This window comes from Macrotis lagotis, chromosome X (assembly GCF_037893015.1).
Source record: "Macrotis lagotis isolate mMagLag1 chromosome X, bilby.v1.9.chrom.fasta, whole genome shotgun sequence".
In the NCBI taxonomy this organism is placed as follows: Eukaryota; Metazoa; Chordata; class Mammalia; order Peramelemorphia; family Peramelidae; genus Macrotis; species Macrotis lagotis.
In genome coordinates this window covers 190,766,712-190,784,972 of record NC_133666.1, presented here as the reverse complement: position 1 = coordinate 190,784,972, position 18,261 = coordinate 190,766,712, and the positions used below count along the sequence as shown (strand labels likewise).

At 35.1% G+C, this 18,261-nt stretch overlaps 1 protein-coding gene and 1 pseudogene across 9 annotated transcripts in view; both read left to right on the top strand.

Moving 5' to 3' along the window:
• The window catches only part of PTPN3 (protein tyrosine phosphatase non-receptor type 3), a 291,839-nt gene that overhangs the window by 64,909 nt on the left and 208,669 nt on the right, over positions 1 to 18,261 (top strand). The window contains exon 1 of one of the 9 annotated variants that reach the window (XM_074208226.1): positions 14,590 to 14,670. The exons of the other annotated variants lie outside the window; for them this stretch is intronic. The gene's annotated coding sequence lies outside the window, so the exon portion shown is untranslated. Of the gene's footprint in view, positions 1 to 14,589; positions 14,671 to 18,261 lie in introns of those variants that run through there. 9 annotated transcript variants of the gene reach the window in all.
• Positions 1 to 18,261, top strand: part of LOC141503088 (calmodulin-1-like) — an 87,722-nt pseudogene that overhangs the window by 39,756 nt on the left and 29,705 nt on the right.

Sequence of the window (18,261 nt, the reverse complement as noted above, 5' to 3'; positions counted from 1 at the left end):
GATTTCAGTTGGGGGAGAGGGGGGAGGGATGAGAGGGAGCTAAATGTGAAACTCAAAATTTTATAAAAAATGATTGTTGAGGGGCAGCTAGGTGGCATAGTGGATAGAGCACTGGCCCTGGAGTCAGGAGGACCTGAGTTCAAATGCAGCCTCAGACACTTAATTAGCTGTGCAACCTTGGCAAGGCATTCAACCCCATTGCCTTGCAAAAATAAAAAAAAAATATTGTTAAAAACTATCTTTGCATGTACTTGGAAAAATAAATAAAATATTTAATTAAAAAAAAAGGAAAAAGACCATGAACAAAACATCAAAAGAAGAAAAAGAAATTTGCTAATAAGCTTTGTGGCACACACCTGTAATCCCTGTTTCTATGGGAGGTTGAGGCTGGTAGATTGCTTGGGTTTAGAAATTCTGAGTTATGGTAGGACTGTAACTTATCAAGTGTCTGTACAACATCTGGCACTAGTGTGGAAGCCCTTTTCATTCAAGGGCTTGCCATTTTGACAGGCTATTTGCCATGTCAGAAGGCTACCTGGCTGCTTTAAGGAGGATGAATAATATAGTTTGAAAAAATGGAGTAGGTTAAAAGCTCTATACCAACTAGTACTAGGGGGTCTGGCCCATGAGTGGTCACTGTACTTGTAACTCAGGTGAGATAAGGAGACTCAATCTCTTTACCAAGAGAAAAAAGGTACTTGGGAAACCTCCTATGAGTTGATACCAAGTTAAAAATAACAAAATTAGGAGAAAGAGGCACACAAAGACTATAATCAATAAATAGGGCCCTCCATTCTCAAAGATTAAGCAAAACAAAATACAGTTTTCCCTTCTACATTATGACTTCTCTCATCAAAGTTTCCATAGGTGACAGATCAATATAAACATTTAAATGGGAATTTTTTGAAAGGTTTGCAGACCTGTCTGGGACCAAGGGGCTGGGTGGATGCTGGTTCTCAGGGTTGGTACATGGGCTTGGGGCCTCTTGGCCCCCAGGGCAGTTGATCAGTCTGCTGCACCACTCAGCTACCCTACAGCACATTTTAGAAGACGGACAGAGTGAAAGGAGAGAGAAAATATAATATATGTTAGTGGGGAGGAGTGGGATGGAGGGAATTACAATCAGCAACAACAGCAGTGGATAAATATGGAAGTAACTTCTGTGATGGACTTATGATAAAGAATGTGATCCATCGGAGACAGAGCTGATGCTATCAGACCACAGGCTGAAACACAGTTTTTTTAATCTTTCTTTTTACTTTATTTCTTATGAGGTTCTATATTTTGGGGGGGAGGGGTTTCATGTTTACTCTTAAACAAGAATATTCTAGTATTGTATATAAAAAAAATCACTTGCACAAAAATATTGCAGCTCTGTTCATGATGGCAAAGAATTGGAAGATAAATAGATGGTCCTTCAGTTGAGGATTGGCTTAACGAAATGTGGTATATGTATGTATTGGAACATTGTTGTTCTATTTGAGGCCAGCAGGGATGGAATTTTAGGGAAGCCCAGAGAGATTTGTATGGACTGATGCTGAACGAGATGAATAGAACCAAAGGAACGTTGTGCACCCTAGCAGCAACATGGGGGTGATGATCCATCTTGATGGACTTGCTCATTCCATTAGTGCAACAATCGGGCACAATACTTCATTTTTCTACCTTAAGGATATGATTTTTCTCTCATTACATTCAACTTGGATCAATGTATAGGGGAGGGAGGCAAGATTAGGGGGAAAATTGTAAAAAATTCAAAATAAAATTTTTTTTAAAGGAAGAAGAGAGGTAGGGAAGGCATATAGAAAGTTAAGTCAGGGAAAGATATTTTAAAGGAGGAGGGAAGAAGAAAGTGTCAAAAAAAGTGAAAGTTTTACAGAAGTCTCAAATGACACTTAAAGGTCAGCTGACAACACATCATCTATGACCAAATGTTTAACCCAAATTTTACAATAAGATACTGTAAATATAACATAAATGAAAAAGAAAAAAAATTCAGGCTTCTCTAAGAAGAAAAGGCCCAAAAATTTATGTGGATTTTCCTGATTGCAGAAAAACACTCCCCCATAACCTGGTGATGTGGAAGGGATAACTGTAAATCAATTAGTGCTCTTGCCTGAAAATGTAGGCCTCATTTTGCACCACCCCTTTTCTGAGATACATGATACAGCATTAGCCTTTTGAAGTCATGATTAGCTCTTAATTGATCCAATAGTTTTGAAATGTTTGTGTTGTTTTTCTTTGCATTGGGTAAATGGGGCCACTTGTTATGTTTACTTTGTCATTTATTATTGCATGCATTCTGTTTCCAGTTTTTGATGGCATGGATTTCAGAGAAGGAAGAGCAGTGAAGTTTAGAAGTATCAGTAGAAGCAAAAAATAGGATAACTTTTCCCCTCTGTCTTGACCATATTCTTCTCTGCCTCCAAGCACTAGTACTCTCTCCCAGTTCCCTATCTCTCCTTTTCTCCTCTCTCTCTCTCTGTCTCTGTCTCTGTCTCTTTTTTTAAACTACTTCACCTCCTTATTAAATTCTATTTTTGAATCCCTTGCCAAATCCTAGTTCTGATTTATTTCCAATTCATCCTCCTCTGCTCCCACTCAAGTGTTGCTGAAGGAAGCTAGAGGAAGTCATAAAACTGATATAGATTATCAAATCTCAACCAGGCCTCCATTATGGCAAGATAACTTTTTATTTTTTTCCTAACTGTATTTCAGTCCCACTCCCTCCTGGGAGAGGCAGCTTGACATAGTAGATAGATAACTGACCTTGAAGCCAGGAAGTTGTTGTTGTTCAGTCATTTTTTTAGTCATGTCAGACTTTTTGTGACCCCATTTGGCATTTTCTTGGCAAAGATACTGGAATGGTTTGCTGTTTCCTTCTCCAGCTTGTTTTATAGGACCATGCCTTAAATCCAAATCACTCCACTCTTATTAACTAACAGTAAGTTCCAGATCAAGCCCCATTTTGTCATTGTTTGGGCCCTGATTGGTTCAGAATGATTATAAATATCAGTTGTTTCTGTTTTGGTTTGAAACTCTGAGAGTCTTCCCCACCCAGATTACTTTTTTTGAGTAATTTAATAATTTTATTAAGAACCCCAGCATGTTTTTAAAAGGTATGGCCATTTGATTCTCTCTCTCTCTCTGACCAAAGTCAGCTGTGGCATCAAGCTCATGGCTTATATGCCTATTGAAAGAGGGGTGTTACTAAGAGTTGCAATCAACTCTTAGTAGTTAACAATTAATGAGAGAATGACTGTTTTTTAAATTTATTTTTTAATTTTTATCCATTTGTACATGCATTTTTCCAACTTAACAGATTTCCCTCCACCCTTCCTTCTCACCCTTCTCCCCTCAGTAGGGAACAGTCAGGTTAGCATTTTATATGCATATGTTGTTAAACATATTTACAAATTAGCAATTTTTGGCATGAGGAATTAGGATTAAGGGAAAGAGATAATTTTTTATAAAGTGTTCATCAGATTCGGGAGGGATGGTATTTTTTTTTTTTTTTCTGTGTGCTTTGTTTTCTTTTTCTTCCTCTGGAGATGACTTTTTTTTTTTTGACAAGGTAAAAGCCACTCTTTGTTTCTTTTTTTCTTACTAACTTTAATCACTGAATGGGAGTTGTCCTAATCAAACTGAGACCTGAAAAAAGATTTTAGCTTAAAAAGACCAAGGTCTTCCACTACATTCAGGCCCATCTCTAGTCGTCCTGATCCATATGTAGCTGCTGGACCCAGTTGACTATAGTGGAGAAAGTGAAGCTGATGACTTTACACAGCTTCTCTCTCACTTACATCCAATTCACTTGTATGTCAAGGCATCACCTCCCTGATGTCATAGTCCTTTTTTGAGAATGAAGGACAAACAATAATAACAGCAACAACCAGTTATAGAAGAGCAATTGAAGCAGAGTTTAGCGATTTGCCCAGGTCATCTAACTAGTAAGTGTGTAATGCCAGATTTGTTTCCTAACTCCCAGAGCTTTATCTACTAAAGAATCTATGATTCTATCCATGTGAATTCTCTTCCCACTAAAAAGCAGATCACAAATTCTTCATTCCAAAGCAGAGAGTGTCTTTTATCTTTGTATTCTGGGAGTAGTATGGTTGCAGACCTGAGAGGAAATCTGTACTGATGATTAGACCATTGTGAGATGAGTTTGGATATATTGCACTGTTGGCAATTTGTTGCCAGAAAATCCCATACTGACATTGTTGGATCACCATGGTTACTTGCTGATACGGTATCCATAAGACCATAGATTGCCATAGCATCCAGACTTTCTTTTTTAATATTATATAAATATTTTGTTTTCCAATTATATAAAATAGTAGTTTCTGCGATCTGTTTTTGTAAGGTCTTGAATTTTACAAATTTCCCCACCCTCCCTTTCCTCCCTGCCCCCAAAAGGCAGTCTCATAATCTTCACATTGTTTTCCATACTATGCATTGATGAAAATTGAATGTGTTGAGAGAAGAAACATATCTTTGATAAAGAAATAAAATATTAGAGATGGCAAAATTAGGTAGTACATAAGACAACTTTTTAAAAAAATTGAAGGTGATAATCTTTGGTCTTTGTTTAAACTCCACAGTTCTTTCTCTGGATACAGATGGTATTCTCTGGGACAGATACCCTAAAGTTGTCCCTGATATTAAATTGATGGAATGAGCAAGTCCATTAAGGTTGATTATCACACCTGTGTTGCTGTTAGGGTGAACAGTGTTCTACTGGTTCTACTCATCCCACTTAGCATCAGTTAATGCAAGTTTTTCCAGGCTTCTTTGAAATTCCATCCCTCTTGATTTCTAATAGAACATAACATATAACATAGCATATAACATAACATAACACACATGTACCACAATTTCTTTAGCCATTCCCCAATTGATGGATATCCCCTTGATTTCCAATTCTTTGTCACCACAAACAGCTGCTGTGAATATATCATTCAGACTTTCACCTGAAGTTCTGTTTCCTATCAAATTAGACCAAGGGGTGAAATAGTTTTGGAAAAGGCAGTAAGAAGGATGTCTTTGCATAACAATCCCCTCACTATAATAAACAATGTGCAAGTTATGTCATCATTTGATATCATGATGTTCATTGATTATAGACAGAACACAAATGAGCCACCTACCTACACTTAGATCTGCAGGTTCTGCTTCTGAAACAGAAACTTTTTAGTATTCTGAACCTGTGGTGGCCAAAATCAAATAGAAACAGAGCCATGAGGAAGGCATATTGACTTAGAAAATCACAAATTAACCTTTTCTGTGGTTTTTATGCTTTTTTAATTAATTTTTGTTAAACATTTACCAATTGTATTTCATTTTGGATTGGCTGTGAGATATAGCAGGTCTACTGAGTTTGATACCTTTTACCATGATAAATTCTTTAAGATGCTGATACGATAGAGGGGTTGTTCCTAACCTTCTCTTCTAAAGTTTCTTCTCTTCCTTCTAGCTCTCATCCCCCTCCACTGCAGACCCAGCACTCCCACATTCCAACCTCCCAACTGAGAACCTTGGCATACTTTGCTGAAAAAAGCAAGGCCTTTTGAGTTCCCTCTTCTCTTCTTTTCTGCGTCTTACAACCTCTTGACATCATTCTGCACTATCTCTTCCTTTACTCTAATCTCTGAAGAAGATAATGACCCTTTCTTGTCAAGGCTAATTCCTCTCTATGTATCCTTGATCTTCTCCTTTCCTGTCATCTTGAGCAGATTGCCTGTACTACCATCCTCCCTCTCCCTCTCATTTTTAGTCTTTTCCTGTCTACTAGTTCCTTTCCTACTGCCTACAAACACATGTGTTCCCCAACCTTAAAACAAACAAAAAATCCTCCCTAATTTCTACCATCTCTGCAGTAGATTGATCCCATTTCTTCCTTTTTCCCAGCCTCCTTGGAAAAAAGTTATCTGTGCTTGTTGTCATTATTCTTCTCTTGTTCACTTCTATTTTTTAATTAGTTTATTTTTGGGTTTTTTTTTTTTTGTAGGCAAAAGGAATTACGTGATTTGCCCAGAGTCACACAGCAATTAAATGTTGTTCACATCTAAATCCTCTCCAACCTAGCTCCAGATCTCATCACTCAAAGAAAATGCCCTTTCCAAGTTACCAGTAATCTCTGTATTCCCAAATCTAATAGGTTTTTCCCTCCGTCCTAATCATTTTTTACCTTTTCTGCAGCATTGGACACTACTGATCCTTTTTTCCCCCCTTCTTGGCAACTTATTTTTCTCTCTGAGTTTTCCTCCTATAGAGTTTTTCCTTGATTCTTCTACCTCTCTGACTATTTCTTCTCAGTCTTATTTGCTGGAACATCACTCATGTCTTATCTACCTTCTTCTCTCTGAATTATGATACTCAGTGATCTCATCAATTTCTGTGGGTTCAGTTATTGCTTAGGTAGCTAATTCTTAGATATACATATTCAGCCCTAGACTCTTTCTTGTGTTACAATTCAACACCAGTAGCCTCTTATTGGGTATTTTGAAGTGAATATCCCTAAAGTGCTTCAAATTCCATATGTCTAAAAGTTAACTTATTTTTTTCCTCAAACCCACTTAAACTTCTCTGTTTCTATTGAAAGTATCACTATCCTTTTTTTTAGGTACACTATCCTTTTTTAAAAAAATAAATATTTTATTTGTTTTCCAATTATACAATAGTAGTTTCCTATCATTTTTTGTAAGGTTTTGAATTTTACTATTTCCCTCCCACCCTCATCTCCTCCCCCGTCCCCCCTCCAGAAAGCAATCTGATAATCTTTACATTGTTTCCATATATGCACTGATCATAATTGAATGTATTGAGAGAAAAAATATCCTTGAGGAAGGAATAAAGTATTAGAGATGGCAAAATTATATAGTACATAAGACAACTTTTTTAAAAATTGAAGGTAATGATCTTTGTTTAAACTCCACAATTCTTTCTGCAGATACAGATGACATTCTCTGTCACAAATATCCTAAAATTGTGCCTGATTATTGCACTGATGGAATGAGCAAATCCATTAAGGTTGATCACCACCCCATCATCTCTCTCAGCATCAGTTCATGTAAATCTTTCCAGGCTTCTCTGAAATCCCATCCCTCCTGATTTCTAAAACAACAATAGTCTTCTATAACATATATATACCACAGTTTGTTTAGCCATTCCTCAGTTGATGAGACTACATCAATTGTAGTCATCAATTGACTACACCATCCTTGTAGTCATCTTCAGTATTATTCTTAACTCTTCTTATCCAGCACTCACCCTCAAATCAATCTCACTTCTGTCTCTACCTTAACTCTTGAATATATCACCCTTTGGGTGATGATCAACCTTAATGGACTTGCTCATCCCATCAGTACAACAATCAGGCAAAATTATGGGGTATCTGCAATGGAGAATACCATCTGTATCCAGAGAAAGAATTGTCGAGTTTGAACAAAGACCAAAGACAATTACTTTTAATTAAAAAAATGTTATTATATAATTTTGCTATCTCTTATACTTTATTTTTTTCCTTAAGGATATGATTTCTCTCTCATCCATCACATTCAACTGAGATCAATGTATATCATGGAAACAATGTAAAGACTAACAGACTAACTTCTGTGGGGGGGTGGAGGGAGGGAAGCGAGATTAGGGGAAAAATTGTAAAACTCAAAATAAATAAATTAATTAAATCAGAAAAATGTGTATATTCCCTTTCTATTTGTATAGATATCTCTCAGTTCAGGTTTTCATCACCTAGTTTATTGTATAATAGCCTCAAAATGGTTTCTCTGGTTCCAATATTCTACAATCTACAATGACCAGATCTAATCTACAAATCTAATCTAAAACTGCCAAAATGATTTTCTAAAGCTCAAGTTTGACTCTGTCACCCCTTGCACAATAAATTTTAGTAGGTCACTATTATATCCAGTTCATATTGGTGTTCCCAAATTTCTCTGAATATATGTACTTTTGTCATTTCTTTTAGCGCAATAATATTTCATTGCATTTACTAAACACCTTGATTTGAGACATTTACCAATATCTAGTCATCCACTTTGTTTCTCCTTCTTTGCCACAGCAAAAACTGTTGCTATAAATATTTTTGTATGCATAAGTCCATTCCCTTTGTCTTTGATCTCCTTACTATATATGTCTAATAGTTGAGTCTGTACAATTTAATGATTTTCTGGGTATGCTTCCAAATTTTTTTCCAGAATGTCTGCATTAAGAGATTAATTAGCCTTGTCATTTGATAGCTTCCCCCCAAATGGTCACATTCCCCTTTTTGGGGGGTTATTTTTGCCAGTCTGACAGGAGTGAGATGGAATCTCACAACTATTTTAATTAAATTCTCTTATTTATTAGTGGTTTGCAGTATTTTTTTCCTAGGGTTGTTGATAGCCTAAGTTTTTGTTATTCAGGCATTTTTAGTTGTGTCTCAGTCTTTATGACCTGATTTGGATTTTCTTGGGAAAGGTACTGGAGTAGTTTTCCATCTCCTTCTTCAGCCCATTTTACAGATGAGGAAACTAGGCAAGTAGGGTCACAAATAAGTACCTGAGGGGCAGCTAGGTGGTGCAGTGGATAAATCACTGGCCCTGGAGTCAGGAGGACCTGAGTTCAAATTTGATCTCAGACACTTAATAATTACCTAGCTATGTGGCCTTGGGCAAGCCACTTAACCCCATTGCCTTGCAAAAAACCTTAAAAAAAAGGGCATTTCACAAGTAAGTACCTGAGACTGTATTTGAATTCAGGAAGATAAGTCCTCTGTACTACAAGCCCTCTACTCACTTTACCAACTATCATTTCAATTCTATTATCTGCTACTCTTGAATTCCTTGCCCTTCCTTATTCTTTCCTCTTATCATTGTACTTTACCAAACCTCATCCCTGGATTATTCCCACCATCTGTCTTCTCCACTCCCACTCACATGTTGTTTAAAGTGTGTTGCATTATGTCAAATGTTTCTTCTGCAGCTATGGATAGAAGCATGTGATTTAAAAAGTTATTGTGTTATTTTTAAAGTTCTGATACTGAACCTATTCTGCATTCCATAAATCCAGTCTGATCATGTCATATAATTTTTATATATGCTGCTGTATCCTCTTTGCTAATATTTTATTCAGTATTTTTGCATTAAATTCAGCAGGTGTGTTGTCCTCTTTTTCTTTTTTCTCTGACATTACTCTTCAGTTTAAGTAACAGAATCACATTTATCTCTACCACTTTTATTTTTGCAAAAAAAAAAATTAGTGCAATTGAAGTTAATTTGTCTCTGAATATTTCTTAGAATTCACTTATAAATCCTTGTAATCCCAGAAGTTCCCCCCTCTATTTATGAATATATTGATGTCTTCTTTAATTTATGTTTCTGATTGCTTTATTTAAATTCTCTATTCTGATAATATTTTGTGTTTTTTGTAAATATTAATCTATTTCATTTAAGTTCTCATTTTTTTTCTGTCTTATAACCGGGTACTTTTTAATATTTTCCATTATCCTTAATTTATTTTTGAGTTCCACTTTTTCGTTTTTGATGTTGGTGGTTTTTATGTCAGCTATCCATTGTTTAATATATAGCTGTCTATTTCATTGGTTTCTTTTAAAAACAAACTGTGAGCTTTAACATTTCAATTTTTTCTTGTTTTCTTAGTTTTTTTTAAGTTGTATGCCAAGTTTATCATTCTGTTCTTTCTCTTTTGTTGATGAAAAAGTTAAGAAATGAAAATTTTCTCTTTAGGACTGCTTTGACTGCATCCTAAAACTTATGGTATGATGTCTTACTATTTTTCCCAAATAAATTATTTATTATTTTATTACAATTTCATTAGGATAATTAATTTATTCCCCAGTTCACTTTGAATCTGTTATTCACTGTCCTTATCTCAGTTATCTCATGTCACTTTTTCACCAATTAAACATCATCTAACTTAGGCTGTAACTATTTATGACTCAGCTCAGGTGCCACTTCCTATGAAGTCTTCCTGATATCTTCCTTCCCTCCAGTTTCTCTCCAAATATTTTTATTATTCAAATACTTTTGATTATATTTTCATTAAAATACTTTATTCAAATACTTTTGATTATATTTAAATTATATTTTGGTCAGTAAAGAATGGCAATATTTTGAATATATTGCTGTATTTCTGCATAGTAAATTTTTTTATTTACTTAAGGCAGTGGGATTAAGTGACTTGCCCAAGGTCACACAGCTAGGCAATTATTAAGTGTCTGAGTCTGGATTTGAACTCAGGTCCTCCTTACTCTAGGGCTGATGCTCTATCCACTGAGCCACCTAGCTACCCCATAGTAAAATTTTTTTAAAGGTGTCATACATGGATGAGGAATATGTATATTCCTTTTGATAATCTCCAGATATTTTTCATATCTAAATTTCTAAAATTCAGTTTGGTTCCTTCTTATTTATCTTATTGTTAAATATGACTATGACTTTGTGCAGGGGATATCAGCTATTAGTTTTGCTGTCCGTTTCTTTCTGTAATTAGATTAACTTTTCTTCAAGAATGCCATGCCATTTAGTATATATTTGATAAATGTTAATTTTTGATTATTTGTGTGACATTTAAACATACTATGATTTTCTTGTTTATCTCTTTCTTAACCATTTTTTTTAACTTTTCTATCTTCAGAAATTCTGATTGTTTACCCTAATTTTCTGATTTTGCCTGAAGCATAATAAATTCTTTCTCATTCCTTTGGTTCTAATTCAGTATGAATCTTGAAAACAATATACAGTGTTGAATTCTTTTTTTTTAAATTTAATTCTAGCACCCTTCTTCATTTTGTGGGTGACTTTTTCCAGTTTGCTCTTAAAATTACTTCCATTATATTTTCCCATTTTTCCTTTTTTTCCAAGAACTCCATTTTTGAAAGGAACTTCCAGATCCTTGAGCTCACTGATCCATTTTTGAAAGAGCTGTGAAAGGCACAGTGATAATGCTTTGTTTTAAACTTGAACTTCGATTTAATTGGCATATAGGAACTTCAGATGTGGAAACTCCCTTTATCCCTGCAGGTCAGCACCTGTTCAGATATTTATACTTTTAGAGACTTGCCTGGAGCATTCAGTGACTCACTCAGGGCCACCCAATCTCTGTGTGTTCAGGCATAGGCAGCCTTTGAACTTGGCTCTAATTGAGTCAGAAATTGACTTTGTCCACTGTCACACTGTCTCAACTTGTCTCTCTTCTGTCACACTGTCTCAACTTGTCTCTCTATGAAAGTATAAAGAACAGTGGCCCAGTCTCTGCCCTCAAGGGGCCTTCTTTCAAGGAAGCCATTGGAGATCTTTTAATTTGACAAATATTTATTCAGTGTCTTATGTGTCTGTCAGTCTATAAATGAAAATAAAACCAAACTTTCCAGGACTGAGAGCCTGAGGCATAGTAGATGTCTAATAAATACTTGTTGATTAATTGATAGTGGGTACCAGAATCCTACTCCCAAGTAGAGTAAGAGTTATAACTTGTAGACAGATGAATAAACACAATAGAACTTGAGGAGGGAGAAAAGAGAAACTGTGGAGGGAAGGAAGATATCAGGAAGGTTTCACAGGAAGTGGCACCTGAGCTGAGTCATATGAACAAGTAGCTACAGCCTAAGTTAGATGATGTTTAATTGGTGAAAAAGTGACATGAGATAACTGAGATAAGGACAGCTCACTTTAAACTGGAAGGAATTAAAGGAGAGTGCCTGGAAGTACTTTTTAAGAGAGTAGACTTTTTAAGAGAAGGATTTCCAAAGGCAGAGAAGTCTGACATGAAGTCACTTTAGGGATGTTGAATGATTGATTGTATGTATACTTGAACAGAGACAACAAAGAGCGTGATGAGCCTGGGGAACATTATTTCAATGTTGTTGGGCCATAGTGTTTATAAAGGAAATGTTTGAATGGAAATTGGAACTAGTGTGTTATGGATCTTGTATACTAGGTTAAGAAGTCTATATTTCATTTAGAAGGCAATTTTAAGTTATTTCTGTTAGTAATAGAGAGAACTGCATATTTGGAATATTGTTTTGATAGTGGTATCAAAGATAAATTCAAGTTGGGAAGGATGAAGGGATGGGAGAAAAGATAAAAAGGCTTTTCCAGGAGTCCTAGTGAATTCATTTGATCCTAAACCAAGGATTGGCAGGGAATGAAAAGGAAGTATAGTATATGGCATGTGAGAAGGAAGACTTGAAGACTCAAGTGTTTAAATTGGGTAACCTGGAGAATCACCACAAACAGGGCAGTGGGGAAGTTGAGCAGATTGTTGGGGTAAGATTATATGTGTGGTATATTTTGAATCTGAAATTATGAGAGGACAACCAGTTTTAAGTGGGATACTGGAAGTGGGAAGTAGAGATCCAGACTATTTAGTCCTCTCCACAAAAATCATAATTAACATTTGGGAATTAGGTGAGGTGTCTAAGGGAGTGTGGGGGAGGGAAGAAGACTGAGGACAGAGTTTGGGAGGTACCTGTACTTAGAGGCATTAGGAAGAAAAGAAACCAGAGGAAGGATCCTTGTTTAGAGATAATATAGACCAGTGATTCTCAATCTTTTAGGTCTTTCAACCCCTTTATACTCCTAATATTTATTGAGAATCCTTTTTTGCTCCTAAAAATTCATGAAGACCTCAGAAGGCTATTGTTCATGTTCATTTTATCTATCAGTATTAGAATGAAAACTGATAGTTTTTAAACATGAATAATTCATTTTTTGAAAAACAGTCATGTTTTCCAAAACAAAAAGTTAGAAGAGTAATATTGTTTTGCATTTTTTTCAAATCTCTTGAATAGAAAATAGCTAAATCTTTGTGTTTCTGCACTTAGCCTGTTGTTGTATGTTGCTTTGACTGAAGTATATTAAAAAATCTGACTTCACACATTTATGTAGTTGGGAAAGGAAATTTTTGAATAGGCAATTAATGTCTTAGTATTATAGAAAGAGTTTTGCTTCTAAAAGCATCTCAGGTCAGTTACCTATACTTTAAGAATTGATGTAATCCAAACTCCTCTTTTTACATATGAAATAGAGACCCAGGGATAGTGACTTGTTTAGGATTCACAACTAACTAATGACAAAATTGGGAATAAACCCCAAGATTAACTTTATTTTTTGAGATAACTGTTTGAATATGAATACTGCTTTAGTTCATGAAACAATACACCTTATATAAAAAGAGTCAAATCAAAAGAAATTTAAGCAGTGTCAGATACTGTACCAATTAAGCAATGTACCACACCAATGCTTTGTGTTAAATTATATAGTTTTGTTAGGTAGGTTAAACTGGATAATTGGACTATAAATCATAAAATATTGCATATTTATACAGTATTTAGTATTTATTCATGATAGCATGGCAGAAGTTATTTCAGAATCTCTGGGGCCACGCTCCTAAACATTAGAGTATGATTGCAGTGATAAGGAGAGAGAACAACTCATTTCATTCCCTAGCTTCTTTCACTTTTTGGGTTCTCTGATCTGTCCGGAAAGATATCACTGGTAAAGAAGGAACAGAGGAGCCCTTTAAATCTAAAGGGATTAGTCAGGCAGCACAAGACAGTCTGTCATTTAATAATTTAAAAAAAATGATAACTCACAACAAAAATAGTGGAAATAGCAGTACTAGTTAGCATTTATATAGTATTTTTGGTTTACAAAATGCTTAACAAAGATTATTCTCATTAAATCTTAACAACAACCTTGGGAAGTAACTGCTATTATGAATTGCTTTATAGATGAGAAAATTATGCAGAATTGCTCAGGGTCACACAGTTAGGAAATGTCTAAGTCAGGATTCTAAACAAGGTCTTCATGATTGTGGGTCCAGTGTTCTGTTCCCTGTTCCAATTATCAACTTCCAATTGATACTGTGGGGTGCCTGGGTGATACAATGAATAGAATGCCAGGCCCAGACTCATCTTTCTGATCAAATCTGGTCTCAGAAACTTAGTAGCTTTTGACTCTGGGCAAGACACTTAATTTTGTTTGTCTTGGTTTCATCAACTGCAAAATGAATTGGAGAAGGAAGTGGTAAGCTACTCCAGTATCTTTTCCAAGAAAGCCTCAATTGGGGTCATGGAGAGTTGGACACTGAAAACTACTGAACAACAACGACATTGTTATATTTTAAAATGTCTTCTAAATTCATTTTTTCTACTACCTTCATTGCCTTGTGTTTTGTTTGAATTACTGCAATAATGTTGTTAGTTATCCTTCCCGACTCTAGTAACTTTTCCCTTCTCACAAATAGTGTGAGCCTGGGAGATAGTACATGATTATAAATGATGTTGACTGACACATTGACCTTCAGTCTGTCCTAGGCATTACTTCCAGATTAATCTTCCTAAAACAAGACTTTCACATATCACTCTTCCAGTTAAAAAATGACAACAACAGGCTGCAGTGGTACCTCATTTCCAAAAGTCTAGAATTATCTGCTTAGCCTTCAAAGTCTTCCAGAATCTGGCTTTATCCTTCCAAGTTTTGATCTTGAGTTACAGGAAATGTAATAGTGTCTCATTTCTTCTCCTTGCCCCTCCATTAGATTTCTTGTCAATAACTTGTCGTGGAGGGGGAATGTGAGTATGGATTGTGAAGTTATTGACAAAGGTGAAATGGATATAAGGGGAGATAGAAGATATCAAGCAACTGTGTAAGTAGACCTCTCCAAAAAAAGTCTATCCTTTTTGCAATTCTGCCTGCAGAATATGAGTGTACCTGTCTTCCCAAGACTCCACCAACATTGAGTTTTGGCCTTTTTGACTTATTTTGGCCAATTTCATGACTGTAAAATGGTATCTTAGATATTTTAATTTGCATTTTTCTGACAGTGAGATTTAACAGTTTCAAATGATTATTTATAATATGCATATAATACTCATACATTTTGGTTCCTTTTTACTTTTTTTTTCCATTTGGAAGTGTGGTTATCCTTGAATTTTTGTATTAGTACCTTAAACATTTGACTTTGTTAAACCTCAATAATATCTCAATAAACTAGCCATTTCCATATGATGTTCCCTTACAACATGGAAAGAGGCAAGTGAAACCAGTGAGTGTGGCAATATTTGTAGTAGTCTTTACCTATAATCACCTGGCTTTCTACTAAGGAGAGAAGTGTATTTCATCACTGAGATAAAGAGTGAATTCATTTCATATGAGTTCATATGCTTTTCACTATTGTTTTATTGTAGCCATTGTATTTATTCTGATGTTTCAGCTTTCTTTACTTTGAATCAGTCCATTCAAGTCTTCCCTTATATCTCTGAATTCTTTAATTTTTTGATTCCTTATATAAGTAATAATATTCTCTTGAATTTATATATTACAAGTGTTCCACTATTCCCCAATTGAAATACCAATTTTTTTGTCTTATACTTTTAGATGTTGAATTTTTAATTGTTACATTAATGACATATCTTTTTCTTTCAATCTCTTGTGTTTTCTTACAATTATATTGTACACATTTTTATTTTTCTGTAAATTATTATATCCTCAGTAATTTTTAAAATTTATTTAAGGGTTGAAAATTTATCTGTCTTCTACAATGGAGATATATTACGTTATTGCCTAAAAAGTGATAAAACTTTAAAAGATAGTTTTTTAAATTTTTGATTATGTGATGTGGCCATAATTTATTGGTATAGGTTATAGGGAGAGGATTAAAATTTATTTTTTCCACCATAATACTTGCTGTTTCACCAACATTTTAAAAAATAATGAACCTTCCTATGTTTTTAATAGTATACAGGATTATTAAACATAGATGTTATCTATGTAGATCTACATATGTCATCTAATACAATCTGCATATGAAGAAATTTATAGAATCTGTGACAGATAATTATACAGACTGTTTGAGAGTCTCCAGTGCTAGAAAACTCATTCAATCCTGAGGCAGTTTATTCTGTGTATGAATATCTCTATTAGGTAGAACTGTATTAAGCTGACATCTGCCTTTCTGTATTTTCCGAGGCCTTAGAGTACATGATGCAGTCTTTATCTAATTTGTTTTGTGATTCTGTGTTTATTCCTACTTAAAACCTCTTCTCAAATACAAAACCCTTCCAGTAAGAGGACTAGGATTTTTTTAAAAGTTATTTCTACAGGTTCATTTGTCAGCTCATTGCAATTAAGATGGATATCTACCTGCGCCTCTGTTTGAACTATCTCCTCTAATGTTGCCCTACCAAAAAAAGCACTTTCCTGAGTTGGTCATCTTTATGCCAGTTTAGCCTAAGAATATACCTGATGAAATCACTCAGTTCCGATACCTATCCACATGCCAGGGTTATTCTTTCGTATGGAATGTGAGTAAAATTGTTGTATTAATGGTGTGACAGAAAGGAAGCCTTAGGCTTATTTTCATCTAGCTTTCTACTCTACATAACCTACTTTTATAGGCCAAATGTTTCTAACTTTGTTTCATATACTCTTGGCAGTCTGGATCCCTTTTAGAATAATGTTAAAATGCTTAGAATTACAAAGCATACCAATTTTATTTAAATAAAAATTAATTTATTGAATTATTAACTGATTAAATTAATCCAATATCATTGAACTATTGAAAAAAATATTTTTCCCAATTTAGTTCGTGGTTTTTAGATCCTCACTGAATACTAATTTGATTTTGCTGGTATTTTCCTTAACTTTTCCCTTTAAGTTTTACTGTCAACTACTCATTAATTAATGAGTGATTTAGTTGACAAGTTATTCATTTTTTAAATAATTCTCTTAGCAGCCAGGAAAAGTGTGTACTTTATGTATTTAGCATTAGTTTTAGGCTGTAAGGAATGGGGACTGGCGGGGGGGGGGGGGGGGGGGGGGAGGTTTGCTGTCTTGTGGAGTCTTTGGTACTTTGTGTGGGTGGTGGGAATGATGGGAGCCCCTTGATGTGGGTGTGACAGATCAATGCTTTTGTTCTGTTGAACTTGAGCTATGTTTGAAGTTTAGGCCCCTCCAATAATCTCATTTCAGATCTGCTTTCCAATTCTGATGTCATTGCCTCTGGTCTTCTACCTCCTCATTTTTCCTGCTTGGTTCTCTATTTTGACTTGTCTGCTCTATGTTGTTGTCACCTCTATTAACATTTCTTAGTTGTACTTTCCGTAATTTTCCAAACTCAAATTTTAATCAGCTTCTTGGACCCATTTGATCCTAGCCCTGGTCAGTCTTAGACCTGGAGTCTCCTATGATTAGAATAAGGGAGAATTACACCATAGAGAGGTGTAATCCCCATAGAGAGGGATTTAAAACATTAAGTATAAAATAGCATTTTTTCTACCCTCTAGTCCATCTTTTACCTTGACAAATAATTAAACTTATTTAATTTTATTTCTGGTATTTATGTACTTTTCCCTTAGTTTATTTTTTCTGCATTTTGCCTAAAAACTGATAGTTTTTTTTTTCCATAAAAAGCCCTACTCTAGTGCCTCATGATGTGGAAGTGAATTCTTGAAGGGATTGCCTGCAGAGTGTAAAATCTGGCAGATTCTTATAAGCTGGAAAGACTTTTGAATACGATACTGGTGACAGACTGTATCTGCTGTCCAAGGTCCAGCCTAGCTAAGTACAGAGAAGTTTGCCATTAGGTGATAAATTATTTGACCTTGGTGACCAATAAAAGAGACAAAAATACACAATGATCCTCAGCCCTTTTCACTTCCACAGAGAGAGTCATGAAAAGGGGGCCTATAAATCACAGATTTTTTTTTAAAGACAATTTTCAACCATTATAATTCTTTTGAATTTTATTTTATTTCAACTACTTGCAAAGATAGTTTTCATCATTCATCTTTTTTTTTTTAAGGTTTTTGCAAGGCAAATGGGGTTAAGTGGCTTTCCCAAGACCACACAGCTAGGTAATTATTAAGTGTCTGATGCTGGATTTGAACTCAGGTACTCCTGACTCCAGAGCTGGTGCTCTATCCACTGCACCACCCAGCTGCTCCTAGCATTCATCTTTTTGTAAGAAACATTATACATCTTGATTCTCTAAATTCTCTAAATGTATTACACTGCTGGAGGAATTATATTATATCTTTTTTTTTTTTTTAGTTTTTTTTCAAGGCAGTGGGGTTAAGTGGCTTGCCCAAGGCCACACAGCTAGGTAATTATTAAGTGTCTGAGGCTGGATTTGAACTCAGGTACTCCTGACTCCAGGGCCAGTGCTCTATCCACTGTGCTACTTAGTTGCCCTGTGGAATTGTATTATATCTTAATTGACAGTTTTACTATAAATTTA